This window comes from Onychostoma macrolepis, chromosome 12 (genome assembly GCF_012432095.1).
Source record: "Onychostoma macrolepis isolate SWU-2019 chromosome 12, ASM1243209v1, whole genome shotgun sequence".
NCBI lineage: Eukaryota > Metazoa > Chordata > Actinopteri > Cypriniformes > Cyprinidae > Onychostoma > Onychostoma macrolepis.
The window spans coordinates 23,198,749-23,221,069 of NC_081166.1; the positions used below are offsets into that span (position 1 = coordinate 23,198,749).

Genomic DNA, 22,321 nt, shown 5'->3' on the forward strand with positions numbered 1-22,321 from the left:
ACATCTTTCTCTCTTTTTCTCTTTCTCTCTCACGCACACAGGGCACTGATATTACTCATGATGGATAGCTCAATAGTGCCCAGCGTTGGGTAATGTGGCTGTGTTTTGATTGGGTGCAGAGTGGGCGAGTGATTAGCTTTTAGGATTTATGATTATGGCTTATCAAACAATACACACAGCGTGACTCTACTACACACATGCGGTATCATGGGTAATCAAACAGCACGGCTTATCCATTGGGAAATACACACAGCATTGCGTACAAAAGCTCCCAGCATGGATCGACTGTATTTGTATTTGAGTGAGGCACACAACACTCGCAATACCGGATCATATAACAAAATTAAGCAATTCTAAAACCGCTCCAATGATTCATAATTGCATCAGTATCACAGAACACAACGTTAAGGGTGTTGAAAAGAACTTGTAATAAACTGATATATATTATTATTATTATTTTTTCCTCCAAAAAAAACATTTGCCTGATTGGCCAATTAACAGACATTTCTCTACTCTACAAATCTAAATCTCACAAGAGTTTTGTAGAACAACATGTATGTACACAATAAATACACTGTATCACGATTATTTTTAATGTGACAGTAGTAAAACAAAGTGGGACCATAATTGGTAACAGAATACAACCCTCCAAACTTTGCTTATGCATTTCAGTTAATTCATCACACTGGAAATAGAAAGTCTAACATATTGTGTGATACAGTATCGCACACAGGCTGCTCTGTTGTATAGGTCTACCACACATTTTGCTATATATATTAGGTCATTTGGGAATTGTATGCACACTGGAAAACTAGCAAACTGAGAACAGTATGCACATTGCATACTGCAGAAATAGTATGAGTAGTATGGTAGTAAGATATTCTGTTACAGCACCACAGAGACACACATGAGTATTCACTATGGACTCGTTTGCATGGCCCAATGCTTATGTTTAAAACTTTCCGTAATAAAAATGACTGCTATAAAACTATAGGTGTGACCAGGGCTGTTTTAAGGCTTAGATTGGAGTGTTTGGCATGTATTTTTCAGGATAACATATCAAAAGAGTTGTGCTAACATGACTTGACATGACATGTCCCTACTACTGGTAACAGAGCCCTTATCCTCCATTCAGAAACAAGGGCAAAAAAGTTAGGAAGGTAGAGTCTTGGAAAGCTAAAGTCAACAATAAAAGTTATTTTACTGCTATATTTTCTAAATGCAACATAATATTCAATCAGAAATTTGTTGTATTCAACAAAGGGAAAAAAAAACATTTTTCTTTTGTAATGTGACATATTTCTGAGTGAAATGGGACATCCAGTTAGAAAAAAAGTGAATGCTTGATTTTATCTTTTGGAAATTGATTGGATTGTGAAAAGTGGGTGTGAGAAAAGGGAAGTCATTTCAGAGACAGAGCAGGTTCATTTTTAGATACATGTGGAATTATAAATAGGGTTAATTTTAATTTCTCATTGACACCATTAAGCGATTTATGATAACTCTAAAACACAATTTCATGAGGAAGAAGAAACTGCGGTGACAGTACTGCTGTCTCATTTTAAAGGAAGGTGTATCTTGGTCACAGACTGGAGACAGAATCACAGCACTTATGCCAACTGCAACATGTTTTTCCTTCAGGGCAACAAAAATGACTTGAAATTTAAAGCAAATGCAGCTCAAAAGTGGCTAAAAACCAAAAAAATTGTCCTAGAGTGGCCTAGATTTCAGTCTAGCTGAATAATACAATGTTAAGACACCACTGATTTAATTGCTGCCAGAGCTGTTAACCCTGATGAATGAATGTTGACGTATTATTTTATATTTTACAGTGCTGCTTCCTGAAGCTGGCAACACCACTATTGTTTGTGGGGTTGTGTCGTAATGTACAATACTGAAAAAAGATTGCCAAGTACTGTACTGAATTAGTTGTAATAATGAAATAATAGAGCAATACAGGGATGACGTAATATTATAGGCAAAGCCAGAAGTTAACACCCTGGTTCCCTTGACAAAAAATCCAATAGTATTTGTTCACTGGCTTTGGGATTTTTGAAGAAAATTAGCTCTGTGACCAAGAAAAGCATAATTCTTAATTCTTACATATATATATTTAAATATCTTGTATATATTTTTAGATTAGTTTCCCTTCAGAAAGAAATGATCTCTTTTTAAATTCTCAGTTGTTTCTTTCAAGATTAAATGGAGACCTGAGTACTCTGTTTCTCACATATCTCCTGAGAAAAAGCGACAAGTAATCTAATGCGTCTCATCTAGTTTCAAAACCTAACAGTGTTCAAACTGTGCACAGATTTGCCAAGATATTAAAGTCTGCGATCAAAACCCAAATGTCAATATGAACTAAAATACTTGACATCAAATTCTTCCAATTTTGAAGGATCTAAATGTAGTTAAAAAAGTTATTCTGCCTTCTAAAATACCTTATTCTGGGCAAATTCAATAACAGCATTCCTGTGTATGCTTCACTGAAAAGAAAATCCCATAGTTAACAAAATGGCGGATTAAGAGAAGAAATGTTAAAAACCAAATTAAAACAGTTCAATCTAAATACCAATTAAAGCTATATCCAAATGTGATTTTATGCTTAATATTGTGTTATTAGCTTAGCCACATGCTAAAGCAAAAGTCAATTGTGAGACAAGTCTTTGCACTTTGCGAGACAAGCTATTTATGTTACACGAGGTTACTGCATATACAGCAGTTCAAATCAGTGACTTGTGAGTTTTCATTTTAGTTAGCAAGCTTCCTTAGAAAGTGCCTAGACAGCAAGACAACTCACTAGGTTTTGGGACAGAGCTGATATTTCAATGGTGAAAATGTGTTTGTGCATGTATGAGAGAAATGTTTGGAGTAGAAGACAAAAGCAAAGCAGTTAGGAAAGGAAGAGGTAGGGGAAAGAGAGAGGAAGGGGGCTGGGGGAAAAGAAAAACAGGACGAGGTCCATTTTTCATCCCTCCTCCCTTGTAGCATTCATTCATCCATCCCCTCTAGTCTGACACAAGCTGAGAGACTAATGTCCATTGTGTCTGAGTGTGTGTGTGTGTGTGTGTGTGTGTGTGTGAGCGTGTGTGTGAAAGAAAGAGTCTAGCATGTTGCTTTGTCTGAGCTGAGATCTTCTCATACGCAAAGACAGACTCTGTTATAAAACCTAGTGAGCTGCTGCCCTGCATACATAGTCCTCTATGGCAGCATCTTAACTAAAGTGGATTCTAATATGTTCTATGTAAATGCTTTACATTTCCACACATCAGACAGTTTAGCACGATAAGAACCTATATATATATATATATATATATATATATATATATATATATAATTTTTTTTTTTTTTTTTTCAGACGGAAAGATCCAAAATATCCAAAATCCCTTCTGTAAAAAATGTTTAACTCTAATATGTAAACAAAATGAAACAAGAATTTAGAACTTGGATTCATCCAGTGTTCAGATTTTTGTTCTAGAAATGCATGCAAATTTATCAATTTGCATATTTAATTAGATATTGCCTCATTTTCATTTAAACAATATTTCAGAAAACTTGTAATAGAAAAAAAATTCTGCAATTCTTAATGTAATCAATCAGCTGGGGAAGTATGGTGATTTCTATTTTCTAACCCTATTTCACAAAAGACACTTACATTGTCTTATAATTTGGTAAGGTTTTTTTTTTTTTTTTTGTCAATAATGAATTTAATGTGTGTTTGTAATTGGGCTTTTATCCGCCATCTTGGAGTATTTCACAATGCATACTAGGATTGTATTCAAATCAGTCTCTTCAGAAGACACATGCGATGCTGTGTTTGAATTTGTCCAAATTTGATCAACCGAAAAAAATCATCTAGTAGAAACTAATAGCACACCTCTACTTAACAAGTGACATGATCAAGGTCCCATTCATGTCCATAGTTCAAGCATGCAGGACAGGATTTTAACATGGTTAAAAGGGTTTTAGTGGTGTCAAAGAACTCCTCTTAACCGTGGTAAAATCACAGACAACAAAACCTTTTGTAGCTTATTATACTGTAGCTTTATTTAGTACTAAGCTTACCTGATAAATTACATGCTTGGCATTTCAAAAGGAAGACTAGAAACTGTATAAAAAAAAAAAATTAAAAAAAAAGCCCAATTAAATGATCTTCAATCCTACAGGTGTGTGTGAGAAACAGTCAGAAGTGTGCTTGTGAGACAAACAATGAGAAAACTGACTGTGTGTTGAAGCATTATACAGCATTCAGCACAAGCCAAGTCCATCAAATCTATAACACACACACACACACACACACACACATAATGTAGGTCAGAATAATACATCAGCTCACAGTCAATTATACACTGTGAGCGTGTATGTGTGTTTACTTGCTGCTGGTTTTATGTGTGGGTGGACAGCAGGAGTCAAACATGTGCTCGAACACACACACGTGTGTGTGTGTGTGTTCATGCCAGTCAGTGAGACCATGTGGTTTAGATTCAGTGAGCTGGCGTCTCTCCAGAGGGAAAGACCTTTTCAAACACACACATTTCTTTAGTTTACTGCCTGTTCTTTCTCTTCTCTGTCCTGACACTCCTATGTCATCGCCATCAATCCATCCATCACCACTGTGAACCCATAGGAAAGAAGAATAACAAACAAGATCTCCTTAATATCTCAATTGTTTCTCACATGGAGACTGTCTATTGACAATATGCATGTATTCAAAGAAATATCTTTTTTTTTTTTTAGTTTTAGTTTTCGTTTTGTTTAATATCTACATACTGAAATTCAGATAAAGTAAACTAAGTAAAGATGCAGGTCACATTATTCTGGAGGTCACACAACAGCCGAGCAAATACAGAGTTCTGGCATGAAACTCTAGATGGCACTGTCCGATAGGTCTAACTCAGTCTGACCTAATGACATCATTATCACATGGCACAGCTGATTGGTTCTCTCCTGTATCGGTAGCCAATAAGCTCTCTGCTCAACATTCAAATGCTTGCTGTTGCAGTTCGGAGCGTGCTTCAGAAACCCTCCACCTTCCCCAGCTCCACCTGTATAGATCTACTACGAGGTGATTCATGTATGCTATAGGGGGTTATGTCATGTATGTTATATTTGCAGCAGCAGTATTTCTTACATGCTCACAGCAGCATGTTGTGAATGTATTGGCAGTAGCAAGTCTCAGTACTTGCTCTGCAGCAGCAGCGTAGCAGATCTATTCCGCCAAGACCAAATACATTAACATTGTCATGTACATTACCATGCCAATCCCTCCGAGAGTCATGACAGAACAGTCAATGAGACAAATGGGAATGTGACAAATAGCTCTCTCCGCAGGTATTACAGACTTTCTTGGATTTAGGTCTCATGTACTGGTCAGAAGTGTTAAAGTGACAATGACAGTAATTTGCAGATCCCAGATTACCCTCATCATTCACCATAGTTAACTGCTTACACAATGTGATGGCATCATCACACTGTCCATTTGCCCTTCAAAGACTCTGACACACTGTACTGTAAGTGCTGTATTACTTTTATAAATGCGGTTACTATATCATTATCACAGACATTAAAGACCATTTTTTATTATTAAAACAATATTATTATGTTTGCAGCATTCGATATTAAGAAACTATATATGATGCACTGGTAATATTGGTTAATATTATCCTCATGTAGTCATTGTGACATCAGCTAAACAGGAAAAATATTTCAGAAAAAAAGGGTAATACTTCTTAAGACATACAACATTAATGATGTTTTCTGCTAGTAGGTCTGATTTTTACTTTTTCTCATTTTCATTGGCTCCACTAGAAAATCCTTTTTGTTGATGTTTTTAAATTTATTTCATTTTTTTTTAATGAGTTTTTGCAGTACAATGTTTTTATTTATTATTTATTTATTTTTGCTTTACAAAAAGAAAAAATCCAACAAGCTGAAAATTATACTGCTGTAACATAACTCCATAAAGACACATTTTTTGTTGGAAATTGATGACATACGATGCAAAACATTACTGACTAGTTTTCAACACATTCTTACTGATGCTTTCAAGACTATCACAAGCCGTTTATGCTAAATCTCATCTATGCTAGCCAAATAGATAAGATTAGCTAACAAATCAGAAATTGCAACAACAATGTAGAATCCAAACATTTATGTAGGAAAGGCATAAAAATGGAATGGATGTATGAGGATATAACAAATGTAAAATTTTCAGTGGCAAAACAGCACTGGTCCAAAATTCTCTCAAATGGCCTTAGGACATTGTTACTGTCAAGCATACATTTTGATGAAAGATCATGAAAGTAAGCTTTTTTTTTTTTTTTAATTAATGTTCACTGATGAATCATTTAGGCTACAATAAGACCAAAAACTACGTAATAAACATTAATCAATTTTGATTACAAGCTGATGTGAACAAATGATTGTGCTGATTATTATCGTAGAGCCTCATCTGGTTCTGTTTTATGCTACAATTTCATCTCATCTGGACTCTTAGATATCCTCCTTTACCTCCATTCTTTGTCTGCTGCCTTACATTTCCTGCCTTCTCTGTGTGTTTGTGTGTATGTGTGTTAATGCAGGGCTTGGAAAGGCATTACTGATTCGGCCGTATATGAGCTCTGTAAAAAGCTTTCCATTAGTCTGATACACAGCCATCAATCCACTGTAAATCTAATCACACACACATACACACAAACAAAACACAGCCACATAACTACTAAACAAACAGACATGGAGAGACACAAACTCCAGAATGAGATAAATGCTGTATAAGGAGAATACTATTTACTAAGAAGGCTTTATCAACATATGTATATATGTATTCTTCGCTATCAATGATATCCCACAATGTGCATGCAGTTCAGCAGTAAGTAGAAAAAACCCCAACAAAGAATGAATTCTTAAATGTAAATTTTTCAATTTATTTTCCAACTTATGACTAGAATTACATGCCTGCATTTGTGCACAACATCAAAAACAGACCGTACCTATACATACATTTCACTGCAGTTTCCAGCTAAAATGGACACATGGCAGTAAAACGGCAACAACTTTTATTCCTTTTCACAAATTTTGATTAAAGGGGTAATGTAATTTGAATTTGCATTACATAACCAGCTCCATATTTATGGCTTTTTTAACATAGTAAATGTGCTCAGAAGCTCACATTGCACTTGTGATAAAAGAGCTTGTAGAAGTAAGCTAAATTTTACAGTACATCACATTTGCTTTAGTTAACACTATCGGTTAGGTTTAAGGTAATGTTTTAGGGTAGGCGGCACTATATTTTCAAACAATAGTACATAAACCAATTTTGCACCTTACCAGATATTTCATTTCTGAAATGCTACAGTATGTACAAAAAAAACTATGTAATAAAACAGTTTCACGTTCATCTGGATAAAACTAAACACTCTTTTTGCGCCACTCACTAAACATTTCACATTGAAAGTGTCACAAAACGTGCAACAAGCAACGTAATATCATTTTGTAGAAATGTCGCCACAGGCACATATTTCCAATGAGCGTGGCTTGGCATTGTTTCCATTTAAGATTGGCTTGTTTATATCTAAAGCCCACTTGGATTTGTTCTAGATCATTAGAGGTGGCATTATGGTGCCTTTCAAAACCGGTTTGAAAGCTGTTTCCTCAGGAGGTGCCTTAATACAAAAACTCTGCCTGTGAAGTCATTGACTAACTGGGCAGGAAGGCAGCTGCCTCAGGTGTCGGACTCGACTGCCTCTCAACCCCTCCAGCCTAGAGCTGAACAATTACCTCTCCATCACACACACACACACACAACACCCTGACAGACCCTATCAGACAAATGATGCTGGGGTCACCATGTGTGTGTGTGTGGCATTCTGCAGAATAATGATAATATCCGATCTGATTTCTTGATTATGGCCATGAAAAAAGTATTTGCATATCATGTTCATACATGAGTCTGTATGTGTGTGTACATTTGAAAATAACAGATCTCTCTGAATACTGATAACTGCTGTACATAGATTTGCCATTTGTGTGTTTGAGTCTAAATCACCGGCCCACACTAATGGTGTCAGGGTTCGAGGTGAGTTCCTGACTCTGATGACCAGAGACTGCCCTGCACACTGCCTGAACATTAGTCCTGTATGAAACACAGCATTAAGAAGACCCCCTCTGAAAACACACACACAGGCTGTTCATTAAGAGAAGAAAAAAGCAACAGAAACATTTAATGGACATTTAATGATGCTTACAAACAAGATAAAAGATATTAAATAACTATTAAAGAACTCCTAAACACTGTGTTTTTCTCATGCAAAAAAAAAAAAAGAAAAAAAGAAAAGTTTTTCATACTTTTGTTAAAAAAAATAAATAAATCATCATCATCATCATTTAAATAAACCTTTAAACAGCTAAAATCAGACAAACTGCGTGGGTTAATCCAAGCTGTCAAAAGTTACCTAGTCCTCATGTAAACCATTAATTCATATAACTTATTACTTAACTTTAATTTAATTTATTCTTAAACCATTGATAAGTTAGTTTGAAGACAAACAAAAGTCTTTAAGCTCTTTCTCCTTCATGATGGAAGATGCTGGAAATGGTAACCAAAAATGGAAATGGAAATGGTAACCAAAACCAAACAATTCTGGTTACCATTGTATATATAAAATCACACCGGAACATTTTTCAAAATATCTTCCTTTGCTGTATTTTCTTCAGAAAAAAAGTCCTTTGTTAACATTTACCAGGATGATGGCTTTAATTGGTTTGAAAAATTCTTTTTTTCTCAGTGGCCTTTTGACTGAAGAAAGCAATAAATCTAAGAAGGTCATTGTCGTGTGGCCTCCTAATTGAAGAGTTCACTTATAAAAATAAGACTTTTAAGCCAGAGTTAAATAAACTTGAAAAATGTTTACCAGCTTGTTCAGAATCATTATGTCACTGATGTCTAAACACTGTAAAGGTCTGTGTACTGTAAGAACCCTTTCACATGACTCACATCAACTTTGTCCAATGCACTGAACTCATCAGCTACAGTGTCACTCAAAAGTAAAATAACACTTAGAGTACAAACAGTTTAACTTTAACTTTGTCTCATGTATTTAAGAGTACAGAACGGTACAAAGAAATTGTCATTCACCACCCATTTTCCTCTATTCATAATATTGCTTCATTCGGAGTAAGTCGTTTCGTCTGAATCAGGAGAGAAATATGCACAGAACAAGCACCATTTACACTTGAAAACTGAAAACAGTAGATGGACGTTTTCACTGGAAGAAGCGTTATTATGGATTATGGACTCATATTTTGGCCAGAAGTGACAGTTTAAAGTTAAAATTCTGTGATGAAGAATTTGTTTCTTATAAATATTCAGCTTTTCAGTTCACAAGGTAATGCTAAACCAAACAAATTGGAACAGACACAAATAAATTGTGAGCATTAAGATCAGGAACATGTATCAAAGTATCAAAGCAATAAGCAGAATTTTTTTTTCTATTCTTAGCACTTTTTTACATACACTTTCATTTGCCGTTCCAGCGCTTTTCATGGGGAGGCATAGCACTTGCATGAAGAAGTCCTGAGTAATATGGAAGGACATCCAGGTATATACAGGTAGACCCTACTTTTATATCAAATATCGGGATTACACACAGTCGGTGAACACTTTTTTTCTGCATTGCCTACATTAACTCAAATCTCAAATGAATTTACCTGATCATATTAAGGTCCCACTTTATATTAGGTGGCCTTAACTACTATGTACTTACATTTGAATTAATCATTTGGTACAATGCACTTATTGTGTACATACATGTTTTTGCATTGTACTTATATTTTTAAAAATACATATGTACATCTGTAATTAATTTCTGTAATTACATTTATAATTACACTGTTGACCCATCCCTTACACCTTAACCTACCCTTAAACCTACCCATACCACCAAACCTGTCCCTAACCTACCCATATCCCACCTCAATAGCAGCAATAGTGTTTTGCAATACAGTATGAACACAATAAGTACATTGTACTTATTTTTTGATGTAAGTACATAGTAGTTAAGGCTACCTAATATAAAGTGTGACCCATATTAACTTGTGAACAAATATCAGAATGATCTGGACAGTTATGTAACACAGAACTGTAGAAAATTAAATGAAAGAGGTCAAGACATGCCAGAACCTCCAAAATTAACTACAAGAACTGGAAGTCCAAATATCAGTTCTCAAACATTTCAATTATATAACCTATCCATGTATTTACTTTTCAGTGATTTTCAGAGTAGAACAAACAAGTCAGAGCAGTATTAGCTGAAACCATTAACAAATCTAGAATGCAACAGAACGCAAAACGTTCCAACAATCAAATCAATCCGTTGGTAGTATTGTGTGAGTATTGACAGAACGCATTAGGCAGATGAATGGACAGTGAATGCACTGTAGTCACGCTCCAGGGAAAGAGTGTTTGTTGGATTGATGGGTCAATAACCACTACACTCCAAGGCATCGTTAGTCGCAATTCTCTACAATTCCACGTGTAATTCCATCCTCTTAGGCCATTTGTTAAGATAAACCAATCAGTTTCCAACTCCGCAGATGACTTTAGTCCATTACCTCTCAAAATACAAACCAAAGCTGAATATATTACCTGATGTTTGAAATTAAATGCATCTGTTCTTGGATATCATTGAACATATCACTTGGTAGAAGTGAAGATTTCTGTGCATATACAGTATATTACTGTAGCTTGTCAATTTACGTAAAATCTCACACTAACAACTTCTTGACTATTGCCCAGTCTGTGACTGCACCGATCCACAGGACTTTTCTCTTTAAACATGCGTCTGCTGTAGTTCAAAGCCGCTGGAAGGCATGAATTTATCTGTGTGTGTATGTGAGGTAGACCTGATAAAAGCAGGTGGGCTGTGACCGATGACCCACTAGAAGACAAATGCTTTTAGCAGGAGGGCTGCTGACATTTATGTTTCATGTGGTAATGGACGATGACCCTCAGGGGTCAAGGGTCAACCGTGCTGAGAGTCATTCCAACACAGTGGACAGCAGCTGAAACTTGAGCAAATCAAAACAGAGCGTGCTGCCAATGTGCACTGAACACTAGTTGCTGACATGTTGTAGCCAGTGTTATTTTAGTATCATTGATTTACTATTATAGTTTATGTTTACATTTGAAATTACATTTTATTTCATTATTATTATTTTGTTTTTTTTATTAGAATTTTAGTTAAAGTTTTTTTTTTCATTTAATATTATTATTATTAATTTTAAAAAAAAGTATTTTTATTTTTACATCATATTTCTTGCGTTTTAGTATATTTAGACTAAACAGAATAAACAGAATAAACCAAATGGAAATTAGAAATGTTGCCTTGGCAACTAGTTACAATAAAATAAGTTTAAGTTTTTTCAGTTAATGTTTATTTTATTTTATATTACGTTTTTGAAAATTATTTTAGTCATGCACTAATCATTACATAAAAAAAATAAAAATAAAAAAATCTCTCCAGCACTCCAGACTACAACTTAAATGATCACAAATGAATTAACGAATGAACAAATAAATGTGATTTACAAAATATAGCAGAGGGTAAGGTTTTTAGTGAACAACACTTTTCAAGTCTGTTACTTCCAAAGTAGATGAACCACTTTTCTTTCTTTCTTTCATGGTTCATCCAAAAATGAAAATTCTGTCATCATTAACTCACCCTAAAGTTGTTCCAAATCTGTATGGATAAAAAAACAAACAAACAAACAAAAAAAAACTATGGACGTCAGTGGCTACCATCAATTGATTGGTTACGAATTATCTTCAAAACAGCTTATTTTATGTCAAACAGAACAAAGAAACTCATGGTAACACTTTAGAATAGGGAACACTCACTGTTAACTACGACTTTTTCCCTCAATAAATTCCTAATTTGCTGCTTATTAATAGTTAGTAAGGTGGTTGTTAAGTTGAGGTATTGGGTAGGATTAGGGATGTAGAATAAGGCATTAATATGAGCTTAATTACTACTAATAAATGGCTAGTAATATGCATGCTAATAAGCAACTAGTTAAGAGACCCTAAAATAAAGTGTTACCAAACTCATATAGGTTTACAAAGTGGAGGGTGAGTAAATGTTGACAGAATTGTAATTTTTAAGTGATCCCCTTAAACACAAAATTGAGACTGACAGAAAGACAGGCAGAATAAAAGAGGAATTTGGCACTAACAGGGACAAAAGACAGAATGAAGAGGAGAAAGAGAGACATCAGCAGTAAAAAAAGAGAAGATGGCCTGAAAAACTGCAAACACAGAGAGACAGAGAGAGAGAGAAGGAGCCAGTAGAGATGGTTATGTAATGTCCACAAAACACTGAAGTAGTGTGATCAAAGGCTTGTAGTGCAGAATGAGGCCTGAAGCTTACACACACACACACACACACACACACACACGCACACACACGTCTGGTTTGCTATCGTTGTGGGGACTCTCCATAGGCGTAATGCTTTTTCTACTGTACAGACGGTATATTCTATTGCCCTACACCTAAACCTACCCCTTACAGGAAACTTTCTGCATTTTTAGATTTTCAAAAAAACTTAATTCTGTGTGATTTATTAGCTTGTTTACCCGTGGGGACCTCAATTTAGGTCCCGACCATGACACGAGTCCCCATGAGTCTGTGTGTATTCAGGTTTAAGTCCCCACCTGAATAGAAAACAGGTACACACACACACACACACACACATACAATGCTTTTTTGACAGATAGTCTTCTTAACATCAAATACAGAGTATATTACCTCAGAAACATATATGCACTGGATAACCCATTAGAAAGGGGTCTCAACAGTTTCTCCTAGACAGCACACTAGAGCAGTGGTTTTCAATCGTGGTCCTGGGGACCCACTACTCTGCACATTTTGCGTGTCTCCCTTATTTAACACACCTGATTCAGATCATCAGCTCATTAGGAGGGAGATCCATGAACTGAACTGAGTGTGTCAGATAAGAGAGACATACAAAATGTGCAGAGCAGTGGGTCCCCAGGACCAGGATTGAAAACCACTGCACTAGAGTAATGGTTATCAACTGGTGGTTCATGACCCAAAAATGAGCTCAAGGCCTCTTCTGAGTGGGTCAAGAGGGAAATGTAAAATATAACCACATTTTTCTTACGAGGCTAGGATAAAAAATAAATAGGCTTATTAACGTATAAAAGGGAGGAGAAAATGCTTCCCTTATCTCTCTCATAAACGTTTGTGAATCCAGTCAAACTCTACAATATCTATCTGCCACTTGATAGAAAGCTAGACAAAATCAGCAGATGACAACATGGAAAGAATGTGTGTCGTGTCATGCCATCATCCTCAAAAACAATAAACAAAACATGGTAACACTTTATTTTAAGGTCTCTTAACTAGTTGCATATTAGCATGCATATTACTAGAAAATTAGCAATTTATTAGTAGTAATTAAGCACATATTAATGCCTTATTCTACATCCCTAATCCTACCCAATACCTAAACTTAACAACTACCTTATTGACTATTAATAAGCAGCAAATTAGGAATTTATTGAGGGAAAAGTCGTGGTTAATAGTGAATAAGTGTTCCCTATTCTAAAGTGTTACCCAAAACATCGGTTTACAATGTGAATTCATAGATTTGTCACAAGATTTGTCTAAATTTGTCTAAAAGTGGTTCTAAATTTGCTTTCAGAATTGAAATTCACACACACACACACACACACAAATGGATCTTACATATTCCTCTTCCGTCAAATGCACCGTCAGAGATTTCTCTAGTGTGCAGGCACTCTAATGGCAAATTGAGTCTTATACAGATATCTGCTGCTTTTCGGACTTCTCCGAAATCTAACTCTGAAGTTTTAGAATGGGGAATAGAGATCCCTCAAACTGCAGAACTTTGCCAAGTCTCCAAACGAAAGTCAGAGATCTTAATAGAAACTCCTAATGAGAACATGAAGTCTTGTGAAATATGCAAGAGCAACCACTAAGCAATAAAATCGTACACTGGAAAGCCACATAAGAGAGGAGTGGATACACATAGGCTGCCGCTTTCATGTGTGTGGGATTTATGACCATCAGATGCCTTTTCAGACTGTTGAAGAAAGTGATTTAAATAAAATGACAAGTTTCCAGACCATTAAAGTTTCTTCAGCCTTCCAGAGATGACTCACAGATCTTGGAAATAAAATGGTTCTATCTAAACCAAGAAAGGTTTGCTGTTTTAGTCTTGCGCAAAACACTTTATTATGTTCAGAGTACAACAACAATGTAACAATGTAAACTTCTGGATGAAACAATTGCGTGAGTTTGGGGCAAGACTATCTGGTTTCCTGACCATTGGCAAATTCATCAAATAATCATTATTTAAGCACATCTGTTTGGCAGCGCCCTTTTATTTGCAGAAAATCTTGCTGCTTTCTTTGTCGTTTTTGCTCCACATATTCAAAGTTTACACCAGTGAATGACATACAGAACTAACAGCGTTTGAAATCATTGACGTCAAACCTGGTGTAACACGTCTTGTTGTGCCAGGTTTTAATATGTGCAAATACGAATGAAATTAACAGAAGGCAATGTTTTTTTTTTTTTTAGCAAACTACTTTATTCTATTCCTTACACGCTATTGAATGAATTTAAGAGATTTAGAATATAGTGCACGAGTCATCTGAACCACTTTTATGATATTTTTATGATGCTTTTTTGTTGTTTTTGGAGCTTGACAATACCTGGGCACATATGTTGTCTGGAAAAGAAAACCCAAGCTCACTAGAAAAAAATGAACTGTAGTGACATTTCTCACAATGATATTACATTTCTTTTTGTGCTTTTTTTCGCAACTTTCAAAGTGAGTGGTGAGGCTCAAATTACCCTGAAACAGATAAATGTGGCAATGTTTTATTACATTGGATGTTGAATGTCTGGTGAATGGCGCTAAAAGGTTAATGCTATATTGCTTTTAAAAACAACACACCACCTACACACCAATCCTACCCTAAACCCTACCCTATTTTAGCTTGCTTCGACAACACTTTTATTGAGTGTCGTGAGAGATCTTTCACGGGGAATCGAACCTGAGTGCTCCGCATCGCAAAAGCAACGTCAACTCCGTTCATATGGAGCTGTTTAGCCTATGTGATGTAAACATGCACTAGTACACAATATAAACACTATGGTAAAGTGTTTTGAGGTTATAACATAGTATTGTGCAAGGAACTGTCAGAAAAATAAATCTTTATTAATCAATAATCTGTCCTGTAATCAGAATTTGTGTGAAAAGATAACAAGTTGTTGTGTTTTACTGCCACTAGTGTTCATTTCAACTGGAAAATGCAGTGAATACGCAATAATGAGGCACTTTTTTTTTCCCAGTCAGCCATTGTCGGGAAAGAAAACATTAACAGTTTTAGAAAACTCTCTTTTTATGTTTGGAAGAACATGAGGATGTGTAAAGTGATTATATCATTTTTGGTTCAACAATTCCATTAGCATGAAGCATTAGCATGTTTAGCACAGAACAGTGTTACCACTGCTTCCCGCCACTGATCTGTGCTTCGCTTGAAGTGAAGACCAGTGGTAAGTCACAGCATTAAAGACTGAACCAACAAAACCAGATCACATGTGACAGCAGGAAAAATGAAGATAGCGCTCTCTTTCCCTCTGTGAGACCTGTCTCAGGCACATGTGTTTTTATTTACTGACGATCTTCAGACAGACCTCTGGGTCTCGGGGTCATCAATCAAATGTCTTTCAATCCAAACAGAAAAGCAGATGAGAGACAAAGGGAGGAGACAGAGGGGGTAGCGGAAGGAGGGATTGGGAGTTGACCTGGGTCCAAAACCCTCGATAAATCAGGACCAAACAATAACAAGCGCAGCTTAATGTGGCCGGGATAATTCATCAACTCAGCACGAGCTGAGACCGGCCCGCTCAAACCACTGTGGGAAGATGGGATGTTGCTTATCTGAAAGATGAACTGAGTTCAGTGTGTGTCTGTGTGTGTGTGTGTGGGCACTCGTAAAATATAAACTCTCTTCAAAAAGCACCTTAGGTTTGTTTTCACTCAAGTCCTCTTTAAAAGAACCAAACAAGTAGACCAAATAGTGACATTGGCCATAAAGTTGACTCAGATCTTACTTTGGTCTACTTTAGGTTTCTCAGTCAACTTAATTTCATTCACATTATTGTTTTTTTTTTTTGAATCTGGAAAACAACAATATTATATTTATTGAAATATGAATTATTGTACATTTATTAGCTCATCTTCCTATCTGTCAGCATTACCTTTGTACGATAACCTGTAATACACCCAAATATGTGTAAAATTCATTTGAATTCCTCACATGCAAAAAAACGAATGATTATATTATATTATTATTATTACTAGCTAAGAAATTACAGAAATATTCCACTGTCGTATAAAAATATACAGCAGTGGAATATTTCTGTCATTTATGCACTTTGACAGAAACCCCGAAGATGTAAATAAAACAAAGATCGCTGGCATATGTTTAAAAAGAAAATGCTATAGTGTTTTGTATTCTCTCTACTTCAAAATTTCACATTTATTTCAATTTGTTACTTACTGTTTGTAACTTTTTGCAAAATGTTCTAGTAAACAGTTCACTGAGTGTTTATCTTGAAGGAATGTAGTGGATTGTGTACAATAGGATTTTCAGGAAAGGTTTTGAACATGGTAATAATTAAAATTTATGCATCAAACATAACACAGAAGGTTTTATAGGGTTAAAGTAAAAGTGTCCCAGATTTCTGATATTCATGCCACACATACACTCACCATATTTCACGCTGCAGGTAAAGTGGTCTCATGAGAGTCGTGACAGGGTGGGATTGAAGGTCTATGAGTGTGTAGACAGGGAGTGAGCAATCAATAGAGACCCATTACACAGGTGTGTGTGTGTGTGTGTGTGTGTGACTGAACTCAGTGCAGGGAAAGTGCTTTTTGAGTCCACATCAATATTTTTCATCCTTTCTCAATATCCTGTTCTTTTTTCCTCTCTCTCGGTCTCTATCTTCCTCTGTTTAGTTTTCTTCACATCACAGTCCTATTTCCCTTCCTCTTTAATTCACCTCTCTTTTTCTGCCATATTCCTCCATGTTCTACCCTGGCAAAAACACTAAGCCTAAGAAATTATCACCATTAAAAAAAAAAAATAAAAATAAAAATTTGCTCTTAAGGTTTGAAGTAAAAAAAAAAAATTTAAATAAATAAATAAATAAAAAAAAAAGAAAAAGAAAAATAATAAAAGTAATAAAGTAAGTAATAAAATAAGTAATAACATTAATACTACTATTACTACTACTACTACTACTGCTACTACTAATAATAATAAACCATGAAAACATTTTTGTAACTTGAACCCTCAGGCAACACTTCTCATTTTCATTTAGTTTAACTTTAAGCACTAAAACTACTCAAACTAAATGAACTAAAATTAATAAATAAAAATAAATTAGTTAAACTAAACAGACATAAAAATAATAATAAAAAAGTATAATGATAATTAAATGAATCTCATTTAATTTGATGAAGATGTATATATATAAACTTTAAAAATGATATGAAATACCATGATAAAATGTGTATTATGTCAACAATACAAAGTTGGCAAATTCTGCACTCTACTACCATTCACAATTTGTTGCTGTTTTTCTTCACGTCAAGCATACAGTGACATATCCACCTGAACAGATAAAATACACAAAACTTTATTATGAATAGAAATTAAATCATTACTTGACCCTTGAATGCTAATGACATTTCAGAATCTCTAAAGTGTTAAAGTTTTAACCATTGAAATGTAACAGTTTCATATCCAAACTCTATGTTCTCCATGAGCTCAATCTATTAAAGATAACATTGCTTTACTGTGAAGTGGAGATAACCTTTGACCTTTGATCTGTGGTATGCTGGTATCTGAGCCTCACAGTGATCATATCAGTAGCTTTTTGGATCGTTTTGCTGAAGTTGTTTACATGTTTACAGCTTTTTCTTCCACTCACCTCTGAGGTTTATCCCAACATATATAACCTCTTAGCAAAGTAGATATTAAATTTTTTACAATCCCACTCCTAGGTATGAATGTACAGTACGTATAATAAATAAATAAACGTACAATACGTATCCATGCGTTACTGATGAACAACATGGGGGTAAGTGATTAATAACTAAATTTTCATTTTGGGGTGGAGTATCCCTTTAAGCATGAAAGGTTCATTGGTGTAGACTAAATGACTTTACAAACATTTGACATTAAATATCATTCAGTGTCTATTTCGCTGCAGCTTTTTCCACATAGCCTAACACTCTTTTCACATAATTAAATAATCTCTAACCCAACCTGTTACATTTCTTAATTAGAGTAATAAAATGAATACTGACTTGTCGACAGCAAGAAGGCAGAGGGAGAACCTGCACCAGCACCACTGACAGATGAAGAGGAGATGGTCAAGTATTCGAAGAATTCTAAAATCCAAAAGTAAAAAGAATAGCTTTTGCTTTTGTATTTGTAGGAAATAAAGATGACCAAAAAAACAATTTGTGTTGATTTAACAGCTGTGGTTATGGCATCTCGTAGCTACTACTCCTCCATCTGGCATCCTTCCATTCCACAGTAATTAGTTTCATTTTCAGAAGGTGCGATGGTGGTGATATGCTTGTCATCAGTGCATCCAACCACACTGGAAATCCAGAAGGAAATTCTGATTATTGGGTTAGGCTACTGCCAGAGGTCACAGAAAGATGTTATCAAGTAAACGTCATTTATCAGATATGCCTCATTTAAACCGAATTTTACACCACTGACATACAGCCCTGTGAAACTCCTCTTTGATGGATTTGTGCCCAGGAAAAATGATCAGAATGAGTGTGAGAGGGATGCACACTTTCCTTAAAATCTGCATACAGCGGACTTATGTGCTCTGCATCTCCGATGTTTTAAAGTGCATTTTTCTTATTTTGCAATAAACTAAAAATATCCTTGTTTCAGTTTGCATTAAGATTATTTTTCTTACCCGTAAATGCACTTAAAAGGAAAATCCCCCAAGAAACAAAACTAAATATCTTAGACAATGTTCATCTATAAAATGCATATTAAGAATTTTTAGATATTTGTAATTGAAATAATAATGGGGGTGGAGACCGATAGAAACTCTGGGTTTAGTGAAGAAAAACTACTCCCTGAGTATAAGTTACCTCTCTTTCAGAAACTGGCTTGACTTGCCCTGCTTTCCAGGGTTTGACAAACCTCCCATTTTGAAACGGAAAACCCAGAGTTTCCCTCATTTCAGGGTTAACATACTCAGAGTTTTCACTTAACCTCCTTTCTGAAACGAGCCCCAGGTTAAAACCACACTTACAAACATAACAGGCAATCCTAAACAAACTGTCAGCACAGACAGAGACAAGAAATGGAAACATAACGACAGCCAGTAAAAGGGAGACTCACTAGATATTTACCGTCATTTTGATGAGGGATGTGTATCATGCTCACGCTGACATTTGCAATACAATGTGAGATTGTGCATCGTCCATGGAAGGACTGGTCAAGATATTCACCAAATACTGCTGCATTCTCCATTTACAAGACACTCTTGGAAATTTCCTCTATTACAATTTTTACAACCTCAAAAATGTGGCAACGCCACAATCAGTCTCAGTCTTCAGCAGAACAAGAGCAACAAACAAGAAGCTGAAATAAAAAGGTACCTTTTTCCCTTAAAGCACACAAAGTGGTTTTGGAAAGTCTGAAATTTGTTTGTTCTGATTCAAACCTCAGTGGTTTATGATGCCTTTACTCAGTTGCAAAACACGTTATGACTGAATAGACTGAATCTGAAATAGCGCTTTGCTGTCTTAAGACAGTAAATAAACCAAACAAAGGTCTTTTTATGGAGATTTAAACAGCAAGACTGAATCCACAGATCTGATCTGCTGACCATATCCAATTTTTTTTGTCCCATCTGTTTGCAATCACTAAGACTATCCAACTGTGTTTACAGTATAGCGCTACACAGCCCAAATGAATCTCTGCTTATAGTATGCAATGCCGAGTCAGGAACCAAGAACTGATTCTTGTTTAGAAGTGGTTCATTTTAGTTTCCAAAAAAAGACAAAAAAAATTAATAAAATAAAATAAAAATACTGAAACTGAACAGTATTTGGTTCCACCAGTTGTGAATACAAACTACTAATACACACTTTAGGCTTATAAGACTTTCTTTTTTTTTTTTTTTTTTTACAAATTCCCCACACCTTGCATATTTTGATTATATATTTAGTCTACTTTGTTAAAGTTTTCACTTATAGAGTCACAGTGTAATACACTTATGTACAGAGTTGAGGGTACAAGTAATGTAAGTTATGTAATCAGATCACTTTAAGTAACTAGTAAAGTAATGCATTATTTTTTTTTTCCATTTTAATTTAGAAGGAAATATCTGAGTTACTTTTTTGCATGCAGTGTGAACATGATGTTACTGTAGTTCTAGACTAAATATGAAAATGTATTTACTCATCTCACCTGCACAAAAACATGTATTCCTCAAAATGAATGAAAACAATCAAATGCAAACTCAGAATATTATACAAACCAGCAATAATTAAATATGTTAAATAAGACAAATATAATTTACGTATTTAATCCCATTTATTAACCAATGTCTTTGCTACTGACCTTCAATGCAAAAAGCATACTAAGCAAAAATGACACATTTGGGTTTCATTTCTTTGTTATTTCTGAATAGTGTTGAACTTTCTTCTCCTGCATCATTGTCACATGTGCTCTGTGTCTGGACATTTATGTTGAAGTGCTTCCTGTGCTTTATTTGTAGTTTTTCCTGTTAAGCAGCTCGTCATTGTTGCCAGGTGTTCCTTGTTTGCCAATTTCCCCTTGTGTATTTATACCCCATATTTTTCCCATGTTCTTTGTTGGGTCTTGTCCTAATGGCAGTAAGTTTGGTGTGCTCATTCTGTTTCCTGGTTTGTGGTTACTGCTCCTAGTTATCCAGTCTCCGTGTTTGGTTTGTTTACCTTTTTATTTGTTAATAAAACTCACCCTGCATTTGGATCCAGCTCCCCTTTATTTTTTATTTTTATTTTTTTTAGTTTACCATTAGTTAAAGTCATATTCTTCATGCAATTTGTTTGAGCTGCGCCCTCTACTGTACAGACATGAATTTACATTTCCTTCAGCCTGAGGCGTATTCATTTAACTTTTTGTGTGAAAGGGCTTTTACATTTGTAAAAGAAGAAATTTTTCGAACAAGTAAGCCCTTCCCAGATTTAAAAAGTAATGTAATGCAATACTTTCCAAGTAATATAATTAGTTGTTTTTTTAGGGATTAACACAATATTGTAATGCATTACTTTTAAAAGTAACTTTTCCCAACACTGCTTATGTATTGTGTATTTATGTATTTCTTGTTTAAAGCCATTTTACATGAATTACAAAATTTTTACATTTTACAAAATTCCTCAAAATGCAATAAACGTATGCAGATTCCATCTGGGCCTGGGCCTTCAAACTTACAAATGCAAGGGTATTTTACTTAATTCTAAATAAATAAACACTGTACATGAATGAATGAATGAATTTTAATTTTGAATGTATTTGCAAACCTTACCTCAGTGCTGAGTGATTTTTTTTTGGACCAGACTGAGCCTATATGTTACATAACAATGATGATTTTGAAATTAAGAGGAAAATTAGATTTTTGTATGTATCTGTATGCGTGTGCGTATGTGTGTTTGTTTCTAGATCAGATAACTAGTTATCAGGTACATATTTTATTTACAAGCACATCTGAAGCAGCCAAATAAGATGTGGAAAAAATCGGCTCTCATCTGTCTTTTGCTATTCATACAGTACACATACAACAAAGATCCAATACGTGCCAGACTCTTTGAAAATTGGGCAACAAATGAATCACATTTATACAGATATAACTAAATAAGACTTGTTTTCTTCTCGACAGATGTAAGCCATCCTTTCACTATTATAAGAGAGATAAAAATTGGATGATGTTGTGGAGACAGAGGACTGTTATAGTGTCCGGGAAATGCCTTTAGCAGTTGTTACGAAATAGCATGGAGGTGCCAAGATTGCTCTATACCACTGTCTAAAATAAAAATCAAATCTGGAAAAAAGCAATGAAAACCAAAAAGCGTCTCTTGCCAATCAAACAAGGCTTTGCAGCGCACAGTCTCCACAGCGCTCGGATAATCACTTAACTGCCTCCCTACCCACAGTCCTTCAGTAGTGGGCTCTCTGCTA

The 22,321-nt window shown here is 35.1% G+C and overlaps 1 protein-coding gene across 2 annotated transcripts in view; it reads right to left on the bottom strand.

Moving 5' to 3' along the window:
- raraa (retinoic acid receptor, alpha a) overlaps nt 1-22,321 on the bottom strand; it is a 165,381-nt gene that overhangs the window by 104,435 nt on the left and 38,625 nt on the right. The window contains exon 2 of one of the 2 annotated variants that reach the window (XM_058792872.1): nt 18,430-18,513. The exons of the other annotated variant lie outside the window; for it this stretch is intronic. The gene's annotated coding sequence lies outside the window, so the exon portion shown is untranslated. The remainder of the gene's footprint in view (nt 1-18,429; nt 18,514-22,321) is intronic. 2 annotated transcript variants of the gene reach the window in all.